Here is a 10,307-nt window from a genome sequence, read left to right on the forward strand (position 1 = left end):
CATAGGAGCACTGTTCACAATAGGCAAAGGGTAGAAAGAACCCAAAGGTCCATCGAAGGATGAATGTGTAAACAAATCACCATATATACATACAATGGACTATTATTCAGTCATAAAGAGGTATGACATACTGATAAATGCTATGAAGTATAAACTTGGAAAACATGCTAACTGAAAGAAACCAGACACAAAATACTATTGTATAATTTAATTTATGTGAATTATCCAGAATAGGTAAAGCCATAGAGACAGAAGGCAAATTGGTATTTGCCAGAGGATGCAGGAGGGGAAAAGGAGGAGAAAGTGCTTAATGGACAGGGAGTTTTATTTTAGAATGATGGAAGTGTTTTGGTACTAGATAGGGGTGTAGGTTGCACAACACTGTGAATGTACTCAATGCCAATGAATTGTTTATTTAAAAAGGTTGATTTTGTTATATAAATATCATTTCAATAATTTTAATCTCTTTTTAAAAAACTTCATCTGCAATAATTTTCAGTATAAGTAATCTGTATTACTTATAAATAATTATGGCTTTATTTCTAGAATCAGTAGATAGACTTGAGCTTTGGAATAGACACCTCTCCCAAGAAGACATACAAATTACTAACAAATATATTAAGAGATGCTCACCTTCACTAGCCATTAGGAAAATACAAATCAAAACTGCAATGAGATACCACCTCACACCTGTTAGAATGGCTATTATCAACAAGACAGCTAATAGCAAGTATTAGAGAGGTTGTGGAGAAAAAAAACCCTCATTCACTGCTGGTGAGAATATAAACTGGTACAGCCACTATGGAAAACAGTATGACAGTTTCTCAAAAAATTAAGAATAGAGTTACTATATGGCCCAGCTATCCCTCTGAGGATCTACCCGAAAATCTTGAAAACATTTATTTTCAAAGATGTATGCGCCCCTATGTTCATTGCAGCCTTATTTACAGTGGCCAAGGCAGAGAGACCACCAAAGTATCATTTGATAGAGTGTTGGATAAAGAAGATGTGGTACATATATACAATGGAATACTACGCAGCCATAAGAAAAGATGAAATACTGCTATTGAGACAACATGGATGGACCTTTAGAATATTAGCTATTGCGACAACATGGATGGACCTTTAGAATATTAGCTAAGCAAAGTAAGTCAGAAAAAGCTAAGAACCATGCAATTTCACGCATGTGTGGGATATAAAACTGAAACTCATAAATACAGACAATAGTATGGTGGTTACCAGAGGGAAGTGGGTGGGGGACAATAGTAAAGGGAAAGGGAGACCAAACATATGGTGACAGAAGGTGATTTGACTGTGGGCGGTGGGCACACATCACGATATACCGATTATGCATGTATCTTAGAAATGTACACTTGAAACCTATATGATCTTATTAACCAATGTCACCCCAATAAATTTAATTTTAAAAAATGAAATAAAGGAAACTAAGTACTGATTTATGCTACAACATTGAGGAACCTTGAAATTATTATGCTAAGGAAGAGAAAACAGATGCAAGAGGCCACATACATATTGAGTGAATCCATTTACGTGAAAAGTACTGATTACGAAAATATATAAATAAAGAGAAAGTAGATTAGTGGTTGTAAAGGGTTTGGAAAGAGGCAATGGGGAGTCACTATTAATGGGTACAGAGTTTCTTTTGGGGATAATGAAAAAGTTCTGGAAGTAAACAGTAATGAGGGTTACACAACATTGTGTATATACTAAAAACCACTGAATCATGTGCTTTAAAAATAAAAACTAAACTATAAAGTATCTGGGATTGCCAATTGTTTAATCTTTAGATGTTTTGCTACCTTAACCACCTGGCAGCTATGAATAGATTCAGACAGCAGTCATGGCAGATTCTGAGGTGGTTAGAAGATTTTGCTGGGACTCCTACCAATACTTTGCAGAGCCTTGCTCTAGAAAAGCAATGTGGGCTGGATTCAGATACAGCTGTGGCTTTCAACAAATGGGTTACCTGTTCTAAAGCCTCATCTCATTATTTGTAAAATGGAGGCAGAAATATTGTGAGGATTGGACAATAACATACTCAAGAGTTTTGCCTTTAGTAGGCATTCAATAAATGGTAATTATTTCTATTATCTTAGGGAACTCTTCATCTCTGACAAGTAAAACATTCTGACTTAAATGATAGAAGTATCTTTTATTCCCTTCGAATTATTATTATTTTCTATATTTGTTGCTGATAATTAAGTCTGAGTATTAATTTCAGGTGAAAAGTGAAAGAAAGTAGTTACCTATCCAGGTGTTTGGTACTATGTGCTAAACATGTATGAATGGCTATTACACATTCATCCAGGTGTTTAGTCAGATGCAGCCCTGCCTGAAATGATAATTGTTTTCATCAGTGTCAACTGTCCTAAATGATACATTTATATAGGGCTTGTCCTTAAAAACATTAGATGAAAATTGGTGCTTAACAAATCAAACCAAATTTTAAGATTTTCATTGAATCATCTCTTGCTATGCAACATGCCTAATGTTGAGAGGAAGGGGTACAAAGAAAGTGTAAGAGCCATGTTCTTTGAGTTCTAGCGTTTAGTTGATCTGTGTTCCTGGAGAAGGATGCTGGTGATCCTGGACCAGATTTATTAGAAAGAGAAAAAAACTTATCTTTCTTCAGCATTAGAAAGGGCTCACAGTTAATGCTCTGTTGTGCTCTATCAAGAAAAAAATTTTTATTAAAATAAAAGTGAAAAATCCATCTTTGCTTCCTCTGATAATGTGGCAACAAAGAAATAGCTTACTTTTTTTTTAGCAGGAATCAAGATTACACCACAGTATTGAAGACTTACTGGGCATAGATGTATTTGAGTGCAGAAAAAACTTATTTTGGTAATTCATTACAAAATGAAATTATAAAAATTAATTCTTTATGTTTGAAAAATAAAATAACCAAACAATGAATTATGATAAAAATTTTAAATTCTGCTTAAAAATAGAACAATAGTATATAGGGCTGTATAAATTATCCTCCACTCTATGCTTATATCTTTGCAATATCACCAAAAAAACTGGACATATCTTTGCAAAACATCTGATAAAATATGAGTGGGAAACACTGTACAAGTTTCAGGCAGGGGGCAATTTCGATACAAAGCATCCTATATAATAAAAGCTTAATATGTTAAGTGTCTGGTCATCTGATCATCCGTTCAACCAATCAAAGCATAATATGCTAATGATATGCTAAGGCCTCTCAACCACTCGCTGTGACGTGCACTGACCACCAGGGGGCAGATGCTCCCAACCAGTAGGTTAGTTTGCTGCTGGGGTCTGGCATATTGGGACTGAGCAAGACGGGCCAGACATGCCCTGGAGCCCTCCTGCAGCCCCTCCCTGGCTGGCCAACCTCCTGTGTCCCTCCCCAGCCCCGATTGTGCACCAGTGGGGTCCCTCAGCCTGGCCTGTGCCCTCTTGCAATCCGGAACCCCTTGGGGAATGTTGGAGAGCCAGTTTCAGCCCGATCCCTCAGGCCAGCCCGAGGGAACCCACTGGTGCATGAATTCATGCACCGCACCTCTAGTAATGAATAAAGAAAAGTGCTTATAACACCCTTTTGCATTTTATTCATTTGCTTAGTATATGAATTTCAAACTTTAAATTTTCTAATGGCTGAAAATTTTGAAAATTTTCAATTTTTTAACTGGTTCACACTAAAGACTCTTACAAGCTTGAAGAAGAAAAAGTCTTTCCAGATGAGCAAGAGGTTGGATAAATGTAATGACATATGGTTTGCTTTTTTTATAGCTACAATATGTGAAAAATAGAAGCATAACACATGTATTCAATGATATATATGTATTTATACATATAAATATATATTCTAGTTACAAATGATGAGATAAGATTATTTTGTACAAATGTGATTGTTTTCTTTCTTTTTCTTGTTCCCTTTATGAATAAAAATAACAACTGAAGCTTAGAACAATTTTAAACATCTAATTATACCAGGGATCTAGCAAAGGATAAAATCAATGTGTGCAAAGCCATGATGCTACAGTCCTGGGCTTAGACGTGTGAACTCTGGTCTCAGAGTCTCAAGGCAGGAAGACTGTCCACTGAGCTGATTACCAAATCTTCCTCCACCCCCGAATCCCACATGGATGGGTCACAACTGTCTCTTCAATATCTCTCATAATATTTCTCACATCCTCAGGCAAACTCAAAACATCCCAGATGTTCTTCCTTTATTGCCCCTGGATCCCTGGTCCCATCAAGGCCCCTCTAGAGTGGAAAAGAGCATCTGATCCTTACAGTCTGTGTATTCAACTTTGTGAATTTTCAAAGCCTATTGTGAAGTGACTATACTTTTTTCTTCAAAGCTAAAAAAAATCTCAATGTAAACTTTTTTTTCTCGTGTGCTATACATAATTTTAATTACTTTTAAAAAAATCTTTTGAAGGCTCACACTTATTTTCAGAAGACCCTTGTTATGGAGAATTGTGTTCTAATCTAGGAAGAGCAGGGCATACTGAGATGATTACCTCCTAGAAACAAAAATGGACCTCAAACTCCTAAGGAAAATTTCATTGGTCATTACTAAGTCTCATGTAACAGAGGACAGGCCTGGAAGAAGATTAAAACGTGGAAGCTGAAATCATTATTCTATTATCTCTGAATGAATGGTAACTCCCTTGCCCTGCCTTCATTGCAATTGTTTTTCTATTCCTGGACCCTGCCCTGTGCTACCATTTTACCTCCAAGCTTTGATGCTCCCAGTTGTCTTCAAGCTACATTTGCTTTACCTAGCTCATATTTAGTAACTGAAGGGTCAAACTCTTTAGTTTCCAAAGTAACTGATTAATTGGTGCTAATGCCCCACCCACACTTACTTTATTATAGTTTTAATTTAACTTTTTAGTTTGGAAAATTTCAAACATATATGTAAAGTAAGCAGAATCTCATAGTAAGCCTTGTCTATTCATCAGCCATCTTCAATAATTCTGCCATGCTTGTATTACTTATTCATTCACCCATACCCCTCTTTTAATTTTACTACTTTTTTTTCTTTAGTTAAAATTTACATAAATTGAAATGACAGATCTTAGCTACAGTATTTTGACAATCAAACATACCTGAGTAACACACACCCCTTTCACAATATAGAATATTTCTGTATCCTGAGAAAGTCCCTTTCCAGACTATCCTTGCCCCTCCTCTTCCAAGACACAACCACAGTTCTGAGTTTTGTTAACCTTAGTTTTACCTGTTCTTGAACATCTACAAATTGGTTCATGCAGGATGTAACTTTTTGTGTCCAGCTTCTTTTACTCAGCATAATACTATGAAATTTATCCATGCTGCTACCAGTATGTTATTGGTTCCTTTTTGTTATTATTGTTCAGTAGTATCCTTTTGGATCAATTACATGACATAATTTGTCTATTCTTTCTTTTGTTGATGGATAGTTTGGTTGTTTCCACTTTTTAGTTATTGTATATAATAATAATAAAAGCATAAGATGCTAATTAGACCAGATCTCCTTCCGGACGACCTTCCGGACGAAGTTGGGGCTGTGAGGGTAGAGGCAAGACGCCACAGCTGCGAAGTCTGAGCCGCTTGCACAAATTTCGTGCATTGGGCCTCTAGTCCTATCTAATAAAAGAGTAATATGCAGATTGACCATCACTCCAACACACAAGATGGCTGCCCCCATGTGGTCAAAGATCCTGCCCCCATGTGGACACAAGATGGCCACCACAAGGTGGCCTGCAGGGGAGGGCAGTTGGGAGGGACCAGGCCTGCAAGGGAGGGCAGTTGTGGGTGATCAGGCCAGCAGGGGAGGGCAGTTAGGGGTGACCAGGCTTGCAGGGGAGGGCAGTTTGGGGCAATCAGGCTGGCAGGGGAGCAGTTGGGAGCCAGCAGTACTATATTGTGAGAGGGATGTCTGACTGCCCGTTTAGGCCCGATCCCACCTGATTCAGGCCTAAACGGGCAGTCAGACATCCCTCAAGGGGTCCCAGATTGGGAGAGGGTGCAGGCTGGGCTGAGGGACACCCCCCCTCCCATGCACAAATTTCATGCACCGGGCCTCTAGTTGTATATAAAGCTGTTGCGGATATTTTTGTATGAGGCTTTTTGTGGATACATGTTTTCATTTCTCTTGGATAAAATGCCCCAAAGTGGAATTATGAGTCAAAGTGTAGTTGTACCTTTAGCTTTAAAGTTTAACCTTTTCCCAAAATGGTTGTAAAAAGCTTTGAGGGGAGGGGGGTTAAATTGATAATTAAACTAAATGGTCAAGAAAATCAAAACACCATAACAAGTATATGATGAGGGATATTATTTTCTCCTTGTTCCTGTCTAACCCACTGCTTCAAACTACAGGAAAACACTTTCCTTAGTTTCTTGTGCATTCTTCTAATTTTTAAATACAATTATGAGTAAATAAACATATTTGTCCCCTTTCATCTTCTCCTACCAAAGGTATCCTACTATATATCCATAATGCATCTTCCTATTTTCCCTTAACAACATATCTTGGTGTCTTTCCATATTGGTGAACAAAGAGGTTGTTCCTCATTCTTTAAACACTGGACAAAGCTGCGGCAGTGGGGGGCAAGGCAGAGGCAGTTAAGGGCGATCAGACAAGCAGGCAAGCATTTAGGAGTGATCAGGCAGGCAGGCAGAATGGTTAAGGGCAATCAGGTAGGCAGGCGAGTGGTTAGGGGTGATCAGGCAGGCAGGCGAGCAGTTAGAGGCGAGCAGGCAGGCAGGCAGAGCGGTTAGGGGTGATCAGGCAGGCAGGCGAGTGATTAGGTGTGATGAGGCAAGCAGGCAGAGTGGTTAGGGGCAGTCAGTCAGGCAGGCAGGTGAGTGGTTAGGAGCCAGCGATCCTGGATTACGAGAGGATGCAGGCCGGGCTGAGGGACCGCCCCCTCCCCTGCAGGAATTTCATGCAGCAGGCCTCTAGTTATATATATATGATTAATTTTCAGAATGGTGTTTTAGCATCAGTAGACCAAGGGTTACAGGTATTTATAATTTTGATACTATTGTCAAATTGTGCCTCTAATCATTTATGATGTGTTGCACTTCCATCAATCTTGTCCATATTCTTGCCAACAGAGCGCACTGTGTACCTGGATCTTCACCATTCTCAAACATTTCAACCTAAGAATCCTGAACAGCTAAGGAAAACAAACATGAAAAAACCTCACACACCATGATTTTGTGAGGTGAGGTACTAAGTAGGACTAGCTACATAATTTGGAGGCCAAGTACAAAATGAAACAATGGAATCCTTGTTCAAATAATTAAAATTTCAAGATAGTAAGAGAACAGCATTAAGGCAAGTATGGAGCCCTTGTAAGCACATGTCCCCATGCAATGGTACAGGTCATAAGCCCATGAATGCTGTCCCTGCTCCTAAGCATCATAATAAAAGAAAAAAAATCTTTGAATAAGTACCTTATTTTATCTAAAATTGTTTAAATTTCTGCACTCTACTCCATATAGTAATTATGTTGTATCTTCCTTATATCAAATTAAATTGACCTTTCAGGAAAGCATACTGGCTCAGAACACCAGGCACCTCCCTTGTAGCCAGATAGGAAAACTATAGGTGACATCTCTCAGAACTTCCCTACTTCCAGACAAGCTTTTTAACACTAGTCATATAAATACAAGGCCACTACTTTTCTTGACTCTCATCTAAATAAATTACTGCAATGATGGGAATTGGAAGCCAAGTGGAGGCTGATGTTGGGACAGTATTGGAAGATCTATACATTCAAAATGCACTTGATGTTTGTCTTAATGTCTCATAATGCAATGTCCATAAGAGCTTGATTTGCCCTTCCTAGAGCAGTGCCCTATGTAGTGGGGCTCTTAATGCTTCTGTATTCTCAGGATGCTTATCATTATGGTGTCCGACACCCCAAGAATCAGTGTTGGTGGGCTGGAGATGAAATCAGAGGAAATTTCCTGAAAGAACTTGGGATCGTCACTTCTGAAATCATAGAAAGCAAGTGGGGTGGAGGGAAAGAGACAAGTTTTCGTGAGATATTGGAAGAGGACATTTACTGAGATGCCAGATGTTGTGTTGGCTTAATATCTTTATACCTTATATCTTTACATCATCTGCAGAGCTCCCTTCTTAGGACTACTCCACAAACAGGTGGCACCTGAAAAGGAAAGAAAAACAGAGACACAGAAAGAGAGAGGCAAAGAAGCATCTACCCACATTGGCAAAGGAGAAAAAGTAGAACTGAATGCCAAACAAACTATAGCCAATATACTCATGAGGATCAGGGCAAGAGGGAGGCACAATTTGATCATATGTTAAACTAATTCACACTTTCATGCCATTACTGCATTTATGTTCATCCAGATGGCCCTGTGTCACTGTTCTCTGCTCTTTTGAGCCCCCCTGCTGGCAGTGCCAAGGAGCAGTCCTCAGGTCAAAACTGCAGCAAGCACCAGGGAGGAGGTGAAGAAATGAGATGGTGTTTTATGCAGCTGTGCTTCACAAACCTTAATATGCATATGAATTGCCTGGGAATCTTGGTAAAATGCAGGTTCTTATTCAATAAGTCTGGGCTTGGCCCAGAGTCTACATTTCTAGCAGGTGATTCTGGTCCACAGACTATGCTTTGAATAGCACCGTCTCCTATCATCAGAAGTCACCAGCATGAAAACCCCTTCCTGAGGTTTTCCAATTTCATGTAGAATTAATCCCTATGGCATGTAAGTAGTTCTCTATCCAATGGTGGATCCAGCCCACAACTGAAGAGTTTAAGTTCATTGGAAATGTTCCTCCAGTTGTATCAGTGATTTACTTCTGTACAAGTCATCAGCTTCATCACGCTGCTGATGAAATTAGAAGATTGAAACCTAGTTAGAAAATGCCGTGATGGTTTTGTCACATAGAATTAGATTTTTATTTTAGAAGGGTTGTTTAAGCCACCCTCTCATTTTATAGTTCCAGAAGCTGAGGCACAGAGAGATGTGTGACTGGACCACAGTCACACAACATGTTGACAGCAGCCAGACTAAAATCTAATTACACTTACACAGTCCTCATGCTGTCTGTCCAGTCACTTCCTATATTTCTCTTTGTCTAAAGTGATCAGATTCATATCTGCTAAATCCTATAGATCATTGAAGTCCTAAGTGGCAGATGATGAAGCTCAAAAAATGCATATGATAGCATGCATTGTATCTTGTTCTTTTATAAATTAGTGTCCAGCTCTCTTATCAGTAGAATTAGCCTTTAAATATCCATTAGAAGGAAAAAGAAACACTAAACCCTGTCTTATTAGCATCCCCTATCTTGGATTTTTAATCCTCATTTTGCTTTATCCTTCTTCCGGACTCCAATTTAATGCAATAGAACAGTTTAGGTTCGAATAAATATTCTTTAAATTTTCCAAAAACAAACAAACACAAATTAATTCCATATAGTGGAGATGAGAAGATTACTAACCATGTTTTAAGTGAGTGATGTATTTATTTGGGGAGATGAAAGGATTATATTCAGATAAATTCATCAGAACTAAGTAGCAAAACGGAAAGACTTGTAAAACCCTTAATTGAGGTCATCCTCAAAGAAAGGTTAGCCATAAACTAAGTAATTTCACATCCGCAACATCAAAATTCACTTCAGAGTGAAGCATAGTAACCTCCATCTTGGGTAAAAACTTCGGTTTAAAATTTTAACCCTGCTATTCTGGCTTCTGTAAACATTTGCTTGCTCAAATAATAGGGTAGTTAGCCTAAGTGACTCCATTTTGACCTCCGTTTCCAGAATAAGACCTGGAAACTCACATAAATCACCCCATTTTGTTGTCAGCCCCATTGTAGTTTTACAAAGGCTATTCTTCTGTGCCTGAGAACCAGAACCGCAAAAATGATTTTCGTTGACTCAGTGGCTCCAGGAACTGAAACTGTAGATAACCTTTAAACATAGCTAACTTGGCTCAATTTGGCTTCTGTGCAAACTGCTTTCCCAAGGTAGTTCCACATTCCAACATCTAGCAGGATATGGTTTTTGCCTTTATAAACTTGCTCCTGTACTCACTCGGGGCTGCGAGATTTGGAGAGCTAATGCCCCCTCCTAACCGCGGGCTTTTGAATTAAAGACTCCTTGATTCGATTTTGTGACTGAAGCGTCCTCTGTTCGACTCGCGGGGTACATTACAACAAGAGTTCGCCAGCAATTTTCATGCCTGACTGGTGAGTGAAAGGTGAATTTCCCAACTGTCCTTTCCATTCTCCAGGAAAAAAAAAAAAAAGGCAGAGAGTAAATAAAGTTTCCTGGCCTCTGAGATGCC

Source organism: Plecotus auritus (assembly GCF_963455305.1).
Source record: "Plecotus auritus genome assembly, chromosome: 5".
NCBI classification, from domain to species: Eukaryota; Metazoa; Chordata; class Mammalia; order Chiroptera; family Vespertilionidae; genus Plecotus; species Plecotus auritus.